Consider the following 12,762-nt stretch of genomic DNA (forward strand, 5'->3'; position numbering starts at 1 on the left):
CGGCAGTCCTTCGACGCGTCGCTATAGCGACGATCGACATTTACCGGCAAGTGGGCCACTAGGTGTTGGCGACGTTTACGCCATGGGTTAGGAATTAGTGTTCTTTAGATACATTCCTGCAACAGCAAATTTTCTTCACTTCCGTTATTCGTTTATAGTATCAAAACAACGCAACTAAAAATCACAATACTGCTGGTCGTTATGCAAGGTAAAGACTCTGCAACAAACGACCCTCCACTTGTGCTAATAGTTCATTAGTAGTATAGTAGAGGCGCCCACTCTTGAAAGGAAGTTCGTACATTCAAGAATTCACGAAGAACCGCAGCAAATCCATCACTAACATCACGTCAAGTGTTATGACATAGTTTGTGACTTCAAATACAGTATGGCCAGTACAGGGTTAAGAACTCAGTGTCATTCAAGAGCATTTGTTGCAATAGAAACGCTTCATGACGGTAGATTGTTTGCAACTGTTAAAGTCCTGTAATTAATGCACAACCACAAATAAACGACTAAAAGGCATATAAAGAAAATGAGTACAGACTATTAACTTTCAAAAATAGTTACACGTTGTATTTTTGATTGTTTCTTTTTCAAATATTCGCAATATTGAAGTTTCGCAAATTACACTTTCAAGCATTTGAGAAAAAACGGTTCCATTACTAGTAAAATTAATCTAATACGAAGTTTTTGTTATTTTCCCAATTTTTCCCGAAAGAAACCAGAAGAATGTTTTTTTTTTTTTACCAGGAAGTTCAAAATTTCCGGAAATCTTACACTAATGGTAACACAAGTATTCTTCAATAAAATTTGGTTTTCCAACAAAAACAGTTTAGTTCAGTTATTTGTTACTACTCTTCAAATAAGCATTTTATAGAATCAATACCAGCAATAGTGTAAAAATTCTTGTCAAATTTAAGAAGCTTAATGCTCAGTTCTAAAAACTACGTAACGCTTACTATTTCAAATGATCAATTCAAACCTCCGTACTAGCGGAAGTTTCAATGTACAGTAAAAAAGCTGATTTTTGAAAAAAAGAAAACTTCGCGAAAGAAGTGTTCGAGAAATTCCCACAATTGAACCCACAAAGCATCGGAACTAAATATTCCAACAATAAAACTATTTATTTTACGTTGGAAACTATTTAACTTGATTTAAGACATTTTGAAATATTTACTTTATAAAATATTAATTACATATTTGTTAATTATATCAGTACACAAACAAAGTTGAAACTATTCCCACAGGTCTACAGCTACCAAATTGAAGAAATGGAGATGACAGCCAACGTCACATAATTAATTCTGGCACTGAACCCATGCTCCTCACTTCATATATAGAATCATTTTTGTATTAAAAAGAATCAATCAACGAGAAAAGTTAACAAAAGTAAATGTACTATTCTTCATACTGGTCGATAAATAACACATGGTATTCATCCTATTGATAAAGATTTCTATATCACTGTCAGGAGTTTTATATACACATACTATTACAAGGTTCTATATACACATAGTATTATGCACAACTTTCAAAGTGTTTGTCCACATTTAAATATTTAAACCTAATGTATTCTTACGTTTCTAGACCCCTCTTTGCATATATAGAAGCTCCCCCACTATATTACTTCTGTAGTGTCCTGCTCTTAGCTGAAATTCAGGAATGCTTAGGTATTCTTAGCAACCTGATTTTAATCAGTGTTCTGCAATACAGATTAAATTTATTCCCAGGAATTTGTCAAAAAATAGTTCTTCCAACTTGCTCTTTTTATATAACGAAAACCCTTGCATATTTTGATGGAAAATGACTATTTTATTGTTATATTTGTAACTAGAGTTGTCAGATTGTATACTTCGATAACATGTCTGCATTTTAACGGTATTACTGTCAATATACATTAATTTTAATTTATTGCCAATGAGACGTTTATCTAATTACCTTGACTAAGGTTAATCATGCTCTGCAGTTGCTCTAATGAGTTCAAACGCATCACGAATTTCTCCTTAAGGCCAGATACAAAAAACTTTTAATGTGAATGCAAGTGAATCTATTTCAAAGGGGATGACAGTCCTGCCTCTACATTTTCTCTTAAATTTTTCATTGTAATCTACAATAAGAAAATCTTCAGCTGATTTTAACTTAGGGAATGAAGTATCCTTCGTAATCTCCTTCCAAAGATCATAGGAAACTAGGGAAATCTCTGCTTCGGTGTCACACAATGTTTTTACTTGGACTGCGTTTACGCCTGTGTGAATATTTGCAGAATATTGGCGTTCATGTGCTGGGATAATGGTTTCTTGAAATTTATCTTCTTCGGTGTCACTTCTTGCATTCTGATCTAAATCAGAGTCAGAGTCAAACGTAAAATTTCGAACATGAAATACTTTGTTAGGGATTTGACTGTTTTCTATGTGGACGGATGTCCCCCTTGAAACCCGTCTCTATTCACTTTTCCGGGCTAGTGATGGGTAAATTCCCGGGAAGATATTTTTCGGGAATATTCCCGGGAAGATTCCCAAAATGGGAATTTATGTTCAATCAGATAGAAAATTGCATTCTATTACTATATTATGATTTCAAAGTTGAATTAATTTTTATATCACAGAATATTATTACCAGTGGCGTATTTACGATTTTGTTTCGGGAGGGGCTTTGCTAACTTTCGGGGGGGCTTTGCCTGGAAATGTGAAAATTCTGCAAGATATTTCATTTACTTTACTATACTAAGTAAGATTTCGGGGGGCTTAAGCCCGGAAGCCACCCCCCTAAATACGCCACTGATTATTACTGTTGTCTACAGAGGATTCTTTAAAATGTATAATCTCAACGGTACTATGTTACTTTATTAACACTTTATTATATTTAGATAGTACGCATAAATGTATATTTATTTACAGTATGTTCTATCAATTAAATATGTGCAAAAAAATTATATAGTAACAGTTTAAATTTATATGTAAGTGTATTTGCTCAACTTGACTCTATTACTGATATTATAAACACATTAAATTAATAAATGTTATAAACCAATTAGATTGGGTAAGTGCTGGAAGATACATGTCTCACCAATTTATCAACATTTGCGCATACATATTTATGTTCACAAAATTTGTAAGATACTTACTTATCTTTATATTTTAGCACGTAACATTGGCATACACGACTTTTCATTCTACCTCTTTCTCGAAATTCCATACGTTAATTCACCTGTAAAAGAAGTCCGTGTACTTCTTCAGAAATTCGAGTCAGAGAGAGGAGACAGCCAGACGTCTATTACTAATTGTGGTTCAGGGTTTATTAATAGTACTTCATCTCTGTTTCTACATAATTCTAAATTATTTTACACAGTGGTGCCTACCCCCTCATGTCCATGACGCAACCCCCCTCAATTGTCTATCCGTAGATGTTCTTCCATGAAAAAAAATCTTTTCGATTAATTTTTATATCCCCTCAAACATATTTATATAGATTTTTAACCCCCCAAATATTTCAATGACGCAATTTGCGTCATAGCCCCCCCTTTTGGGCACCCCTGCTTTACAAAATGGTTCCTTTTCATCATTTGAAAATTAGTAGGCCTACTTTGCTAATTTTGGCTGTTTTTTAGCATTGGGGACTAGCTTTTGCACATACTTTTTTGCGATATTCTATTCCGATGCGTTTGTTTTATGGTTTCATGCGTTAAATTTCGTTGCAAACATTAAATTCAGACAGCATTGCAGAGCGAGCATTAGCGAGTGAAGGCGGGTTAGTGCCCCGCATGCCACGTTGTTTTCTATCTTCGTTACCAACAATTCACTTTCTTTTCTCACATAAATCACTTCCACTTACCTTTACGTTTTGTATAAATCCTCTACTGCCCTAAAAGAAATGTGCTCGATACTTTCTTGACAACTTAAACATCACTATCAACTCATTTCTTCCATAAAACATCGTACTTTTTGCTAGTTTTGTCCCCCATTTCTAAATAATTACCTTACTTTTCAGTGCAAATGGAAATGGAACTTAAAAAATCATATTATTAGTTATACAAAGTACTGTCAAAAAATTTTTAATTTTTTAACCCCCAAATTCTTTAAAACCTAGAAGTAAATCATAATATATTAAAATAAAGTAATTAGTCATATGGTTCTTATAATTTGGAAGATAAAGTAAAGAAATGGAAATAAATTCCTTCCCGGGAATTTATAGGCCAGGGAAAAAACCCGGGAATATTCCCATTTTTAAATTCCTTCCCACCGGGAATATTCCCACTGCCCATCACTATTCCGGGCTCTCAACTGACTGGTCACAAGTTCGATCCTGGTTTGAGTTTCCATTATTTTGTTTTCTGCAATTTTGACGATTATTTCTTCAATCCCGAGTGTTTCCTCGATTTTGCTCTGATGTACGATTATTACCACGCAAATTATTATCCCTATCACTACGATACTCTTCCGATCGATCTCGTTCATTATTCGTACGTGTATTCTCATTGTCCTTATTCCCTACGTTACTTTGTTTCTCTCGATTATCATTTTGTTGTCGCTTATTATTGTTATTTCATTTGTTATTTATATGCAGACCATCACATGATGTGCTTGTGGCTTTTGCTTGCTGCACCCGAAAAGAACGGTTGTAATTATAATTATTATTATAGTATGCGTTATAAAATCGCCTTGCATTATTGTTTTTTGTTAACCTCAGCGATTCGATTCTACTACTGCTGAACAAAAACTGTTGGAACGAAGTGCACGGATTCAATGTTAGCTCTTCCCGGTATTTTGGAGGTAAAGTTTCAATAATGCTTGCAATAATTTTAGCACGTGAACTTTCCGGAATCAAATCCTTCAAAAACTGATACTGCTGTGTAGCAAGACACGAACATTACCGTGAGTTTTCCGACCAAAATGTCTGCTTCTGCCCGAAGCGATTTGACTAGCTACAATAGTATCTGAATCATACGTACCGAATGACCTTTCAAACTGACTGAAGGTCCCAAATTTTCTTTGTTAGTTTGCAACCCATTCCTTGGCCACTTGTTCAACGGAACAGGGGATAATATGAAACAAATCAACTTCATATATTCCCACTACTCTAGCCAGTAGCGTACCTGGGAATTTATTTCGGGGGGGGGGGGGGTTCAAACTAAATATGAGGGCATTTTATATTAAAATTCCTAAAATTACCCCTAAAATTAGGCTAAATTTTTAAAAAGTCGAAATTTCGGGGGCCTTGCGTACGTCTCTGACTCTAGCCTTTTCTTTCAGATACTGGATATACGAACGCGCAGTTATATTATCAGGGAGCCCTGTATACTTTGACAAGTACTGCAAATCTCTTACTTGAATAATGCGCTTTGGTTTCGGAGTTCTGCTTCAATAAACTTGTTTCACAGTGCTGTCAGATCCATCAGATTCAAACCCTTAGATTTGATAATCTGAGTCGTCGTACCTGTATCAAACTGATTCTCTTTACGCGGTGATGAAAACGCATTAATCTGTAGTCGTTGAATTTTGTATTTTATGTGTTCTAATTTATGCATCTCCTGCGTAACATCTCGATCGTGTCCAGATTTTACAATAACAGTGGATTGTTTTTAGAAACGTTCAATTGTTAATTCAACCGTATGCCTGGTGCTGTTCTCGAAAACTTTCTAACGTTTGATCGATTCCGTCTGAACGTCCGCTGTTCAGTTTTAACATCGGTCTGTGCGCCTGTTCTTGCTCACCTATATCACCTGACTCTTCCGCAAGTTTCTTGACATTTATATTTCACGTGTGAAACCTTCCTGCTTGTTATACGAAAACTAATACTTTCACATTTTTATCTGTACGTGCTTGTTATTTTTACATTTCATGTATCTGATTTTTACCCCTTGCACTTCCTGTTTAACAACATCAATCTCGCGCTGCTCCAGTTAATTTTATGACCTGCAGGGTCTGCTTCCTGTTCGAGCTAACCATTTTTGTCACTGGAAGAGTCTGATCCTTACCTGATCCCATTTGGGATAACCAATTTTTATAACTCCGCTGGATACAACTCCTGTTCGGTACGCCTTACCTGTGGTGGATTTTAGTAGTTGGCGTGAAAAGGACATTCGCAATACAAATGACAATACTACAATGGAGAGTGCGCAAACCTCCAAGTTGGATCTCGAACCAAAATACTATTTCATTGAGGTTGCGACTGCGAGCGCCCACCGTCCTTGCCACGCCTGATGGTATTAGCAGAATAAGTACAAGTTATTAGACATAACATCCACCATTTCGGTAGTGATTGTGCAGAAATACTGTAAAGGTAATTGCACATAAAGAAATAGGTAGTATATAAATTTTATTCAATTAACACAGATTATGTATAATACTTACGTTTACAACATTACAACATTTTGTTAGTGATTTTTATTCAACATGTACCAACACACCGTGAGCCCAAAATTTTATTAATGTGGAATTTATGCGAAGAAATTATTATATATTTTTATTTTCTCTTTCTTTCTTTAAAGAAGATGACGCACTACGAATGCCGGCTAAAATTTGCATTACACGATGCACTAGCATTAAACACACGTCATTTTCGTATCACACTTAACTGCACTATAAATTGATGGATTTGGGAGGGGGATCATGTAGTTATTCTTAGGAATAAGATTTCTCCATGCTTCTTGTTGTTCGTCGAATAGTCATTATTTAGGTTCCGTGGTAGTTATTACTTTTCAATTGTGAGTGCAATTCACCCTTTTACCTGTGTTGATTCCTTACTCATGCCTCGTTGATTTCATGGTTTCACATATTATGCGCTATTTTAACACGCGAACATAGATTTTGAGTTAATTTTATATTTAAACACTTGTGTAGGTTTAACTTATTCTTCCCATAATCAAATTTATAAAGTCTTGAACGATTGCAAAGGAAAACTTAGATATTTTTCACAGGCGTCACAGGAGTAGGACCATTCAGACCGCCATAACTACTTAGCATACCCTTCGCGGCTTTTAGCCTCAGCGTCAGTAAGTTTGCGCTGAGCACGCCAGGAAAGATTTTAAAAATATTCATAATAAATATCCTTCATGAGAAATACACATATCAAAGGGCGTTAAATCCATTCACCATTCAAACCAAATAATTAAAGTGTTAAAAATAGTAAAAATATTTTACTATGACATCTGAGTTTAAGGAACTATATTTTACGTTATCATGACCACACTGCACCCCTTTTGTTCGGTGAACAGGAAGCACAAGTCACCACTCACAGGACTGCCAACTCATAGAAAAAGATAAAACTAGAACACAGTTTGCGTCGACGTACGGTACATGAAGCCTTATTCCAATTCAGCCAAGAAAAACGGGAAAATTTATAATGGAATGGGAGTGAGGGGGACTACACGCTCACAAATGGCGTGCGAAAGAGACGATGATCTTCTTCGAAGATTATCAGAATCCTGGAACCTTGAAATTCCTCTTCCCCAAAAGTTTATTTCTCCGGTTATTATTCCTCTTCTTTCTTCCACTAGTAATATTTGATTTATTATAGTTCACTAACACTTTCCACAAACGTAGATGGGCTATTTTATTCTATGGGCTATATACTTTAAATGGGCTCTCCTTTTGTATGTGTAAATATAAGATTACATTTGTTTTCATAATATAATATTTCAATGTTTTCATTTTATATGTTTTATATTCCTTTAACTAATATATTTCTTACACCATTATATAAATCATAAAATTTCAATCTTTCTTCTATTTTTTTATAAGTATCTGACTCGTATTATTACATCTTACACTAAATATTCTTATCGTACTAAACATATAAAATTTTTAATACTTCGAAAAAGACGTATTACATATGAAATGCAGAAATAACCCTTTTATGAATACATACTTTTTATAACTTATTTTCAAAATAATTCTTGATAATGTACGATTTTTATCACTCAAACATTTAAAATACAACACTTAAACAGCACTATTAATTATTTAGTTAACTTCAAACACAATGCAATAATACAGTAACACGAATATATGAAATGAAATCTTTCATTAGTAAACAAATTTTTAAAACATATTACATATTAGAAACTTTATTTCACACAATATTGAATAATATATATTTTTGTCGAGATTTAATAAAATTTATCGGCGCCTTTAAGATTCACAGCTAAATTTTTACAACGTAATAATTCAGTTATGACTCTCTCTGATCACTCGACAGGATCTGCCTGGCTAAATTTTCAAGAAACCTACCCACAATAAATTATTTATTTTACCACCCTGAGATGAGGCCGAATTAAAGAATATATGGTTAAAAATTTAAAATAATAAAGAATGGGATTTACCAAAATAGCTTACTCCGAGCGTTAAAGAAAAGTACTACATTGCCCGACATATAAGGGGAGGGAAACCTCATCTCCATGACTTGGGTACATCTTTGCCAGTTTTTCCATTTTTTGGAAAAGAAACTATCAACGGCCATCTGGAAGTCGCATAGCTGGTCACAGATGCCTGCATATATAAAAGGAAAAAACCTTTTTTTTTTTAAACATTCCTTATACTCTCTCATTCAATAACACATAAGGATTTTGTAAGTTTATCAACGCAAATTCCAACACATCAGATGAACACAGATTTTTTCAGTACAGAAAATTCAAATACTTGTCAACATCTAGCAATTTCTCTAAAATTTTATGTATTCGTTGGTTATTACTTCTTGATTGAACACTTTGATACAAACATACTGGTGTTGTAGTTAATGCATTGCAAAGAACAGTTTCAACACTACTTTCTAGATCTGAATTTTTAAATTCGCTTGAAATCATGTCATGGTACTTGTGAGAACTATGTTTTACTGCTAGATCTAACCAGATTTTACGAGTTTGTTTCGTAGGTTTCCACACCTTAAGTCTATCCACTGAATGTGATCCAATTGATTTACCAGTTAAAGGATCTAACAATTCGAACACCTTTTCTGAATTTGATGGTTTGAAGGTAGGTTGATGGTTTGTAACACGACTATGATCACACTTTTGTTAATAAATAATTAAGAAACCAAAAATAATTATTTTTCTTATCTTTGAACTGACTACATTTTGCAGTCGTACACATGAAACACAATACTTCAACGTTAGATTTCTGTAAAAGCTCGCACTTGAAACACATTTTTTTCGATAAAATACTTGTTTTCACTTTTCACTAATTTATTCACTTGTTGCTAATTATGGCGCAAGTACTCATAATAAGGGTTGCACACTGCATAATGATGAGCTGGAAAGAATTACTTATTGCCAGGAGGATAACTGAGTTATTGCAGTCTTTGCTGCGATGTTCGGGAGCAGAATCCGTGTCGGTCTTCATTTAAAAATTAGGTTCGTTGAATTTCTTGCGGGTCAAATGATTATTTTTCATGCTCGCATTATTATCTTCTGGCCAACAAGTTCGGGTGGTGGTGCGGTAATGATTTGGTATCGGGTGGAAGGGGTTCTTGGGGAAAAGTTGGTTTTAAGTTTTGTTGTGTTTCAATGGAAGAAGTTTCAATTAAATAAATGGTGCTTATTGTGTCACTGTTGATGTTTGTTGTGATAAAGGGAGAGAAAAATGTGGGGTGTTGTTTGTCCTTGACCTTGTGCGCGTAAACGTGGATTATACTGGGGCGTTCATGTAAGAACCTGTGCCCTAATATGTTAGCCCATGTTGAGTTCTGCGAAACGTGAGTACTATATATATATATATATTTATACTATACTAGAGAAATCTTATGCCTATATAAAAGTGCTTGTATCTATAATTAAATAGTATAACTAATAAAATTATAACTTATGGTACTAATATAACTAAGAAATTATGTACAATGTCAATATCGTGATGTCTTATCTTTTGGTTGAAATATAAGAAAAACTTTCGGCTCATATATGGATAATAATGAATGTGGTCGACCTGTCATAATAGTTTTCAGTATTAGTTTCAGAAAAATAAGTTTAGTTAATACGTCTATTAACTTAAACGAATGACTAAATCGGAATAAAATTATTAAAATCCTGATTGCCATTAGTGCACTACGCAATAGGAATTTTAACTGAAGTCTTTATTACTGAATATAAATATGTCATAATCAAAATAATTAGCATAAATCCTTCGTGTTTGTTGGCCGTCTAACAACAGAGAACTTAGCTCTAGTCTAAAATCGTGTTAAGTCAAAACAGTATATTCTTGACTTCTTATATCTATCCGGGGAAAATATTGTCTTAGCCTAAGAAAAATATTTATTTCTCGTTAATTACTATAACTCTTAATGTGAACATCTAAGTCTGATCTTTGAAAATACTTCTAAAATCCACCTGTATTTTTCTTTCAACCCAAGTTTTGTACGATATCCAAAGTCCACACTTAGTGTTGACTATAAATCGTAACCGTATTTAAACATATATTAAGAAAATCTTTGACTCGTGCTTTTCACTGTCCATTTTACCCTATAAATATATCACAACTATTATAACTTATTTACTTTCATTTTCTTGTCATTTCTACTTTTAGTACGTCAATAGCGTTACTGTATACATAATCGATTATTTATCAATTGCTACTTCCATTACATTATTATAAGAAATTCTTCAATCTATATATATTTGTCACTCAACTTGTCAAAAATAAAATTGTCTAAATCCAATAACTGTTTCTATATTCTATGTTCTAGTGCCTATATTTCTGCGTAGTGTTATTCATTTTATTCTTAATATCTATGGTAATAACAGTAAGTTAAATTGTCAAGAATTTTTAAATATTCTTCGTACATAACTGATCATTAACGTTATATAGTGCGACGTTACATAACAAAGAGCTTGTTATGCATTTCTTTTATATTAATATGAAAATACACCACCTAGTTCGACTTGCTGCGAACTATTCAAAATAATGTTTGTATTTCAAATGTTTACTCTTTTCTTAACGATTCTAAGAAATCATTTAAAATTTTTGACCATTTGTATTCTACAGACGTTTTTCTAGGTAAGTAGGATTCTACATTTAAAAAATATCACTGCTTTACAAGCGAACAAACGAGGCTATTAGCCTGCCATTCCTTTAGGCGCATTTGGCTACCTCTTTTAATGATGTCGCCAAAGACTAATGTGATTTAAAAAAAAAAAATATTTCTCAACGAAGTCAGGCCCTATGCCGTTTTTATCTTCCTGACAGGTTGACTTCCTACCTATCTAGGGAACTTATCTTAGAAAAATTTGTTCTAAATAGGGATGGTATCGAGACGAGACGAGACTTTGTACACTCTCGGTCTCGTCTCGTTTGATAAGTACCGGTCCCGGTCTCGAGCCAAAAATCGCCGTCTCGCTCAACCGATGCTTGTCTCGATCTCGGTCTCCTCTCGAATAGTATGAAATTAAATTTGTGAAAGTATTATTATCATACAGTCTGTCGTTTCCGGTTCTTACTTTTTGCCTTCATTCTTGGCAGAATTATCGTATGATGTACTTCTTCGTAGCTAAATTGCTAAAGCTAATGCTTTCCATGCGTGTGTTCCGGGTTCAATCATCAGTGGGTATAATTTACTTGGGATAAGACTCTAATAGTAACCCATATTTAACTTTCAGCACTAGACTTTGTCTCAAATAGCCTCAGTACTGCCAACACAATTAAAATCTATTAAATTAACTCCAGTACCATACAGTAGTTTCTTTCCTTCCTTTGAATCTGAAATGTTCAATACCTCCTAACGGATAACGGAACACATAGCAGTACGAATGTATTTAATCGTACCGAAATTGAAATTTTACAATTTCTCAGTTATTATCCAAAACACTCTGCTTTAATTGTCATTTTAAAAGCAGAATATAACTTTCATTATCTTAACAAATAGAGTAAATTATTATTACCATATATTTTGTTTCAAATTGATCAAATGCTTTATTACCGTTTCCCATCTCAGTGTTTAATTGACACTTTAAAACAGGCACTTCCTTAACCTTATGGTGGGAGCTACTGCACTCATATTTGCTATCTGTGGTCTTGGGTGGGATCACCAAACAAGTTACATTCAAAGTCTTCTGTTTCGTATAGTTCGCGTCTCACTTTAAGTACATCCTGTTTCTTATACAAGTTTATAAGGTCGTAATGTATTACATAAGCATATATCCAGTGCCTTAACATAAGCTTATTCCTGAGTTCTCAGCGGTGCATGGGGCCACGGTGGCTCAGTAGTAGTGTTCACCTCTGGTGCTTCGGGTCCCTGGTTCGATCCCAATCCCCGCCAAGTGAACTTTGTGGTGGACATGCACCGTGCGCGTGGGTTTCCTCGGGGTTCTCCCGTTTCCTCTCACTTTCTTCATTCCCCATTTCATTCATTACTCATCATTATTGTCTCCTTTAGCCTAACCGTGGGACGTAAAACTCAAAGATTTCATTTCATTTTTCTCAGCGGTGCATGTGATCTTTATTCGAGAAAACTAATCATGCGTTCATTACGCTGAAACTTTATATTGCTTGAAAATTAGTTGGGAAACATGAACATACATATTATGTAAGTATATAGATAATTCGAGCTATATGTATCTATTTTCTCTGTCCCGGCAAAACAAGTGATTCTTAACTTTCTAGTTTTCTTTTGTATTAATTTTCGTAGTTTTGCTGCAATATGAAGGATCAAATTTGTTTTTCGCTGTATGAATTTCGTTAAATTTTGATCTGTTTTTACCCTACCTTACATAGTAAAAGTTATATATATATGAACTTTAGAGGTAGACTATGCTAAGTAATTTTTGGTCGAAATTGAGTT

This window comes from Thermobia domestica, chromosome 3 (genome assembly GCF_964235325.1).
Source record: "Thermobia domestica chromosome 3, izTheDome1.hap1.1, whole genome shotgun sequence".
Lineage (NCBI taxonomy): Eukaryota > Metazoa > Arthropoda > Insecta > Zygentoma > Lepismatidae > Thermobia > Thermobia domestica.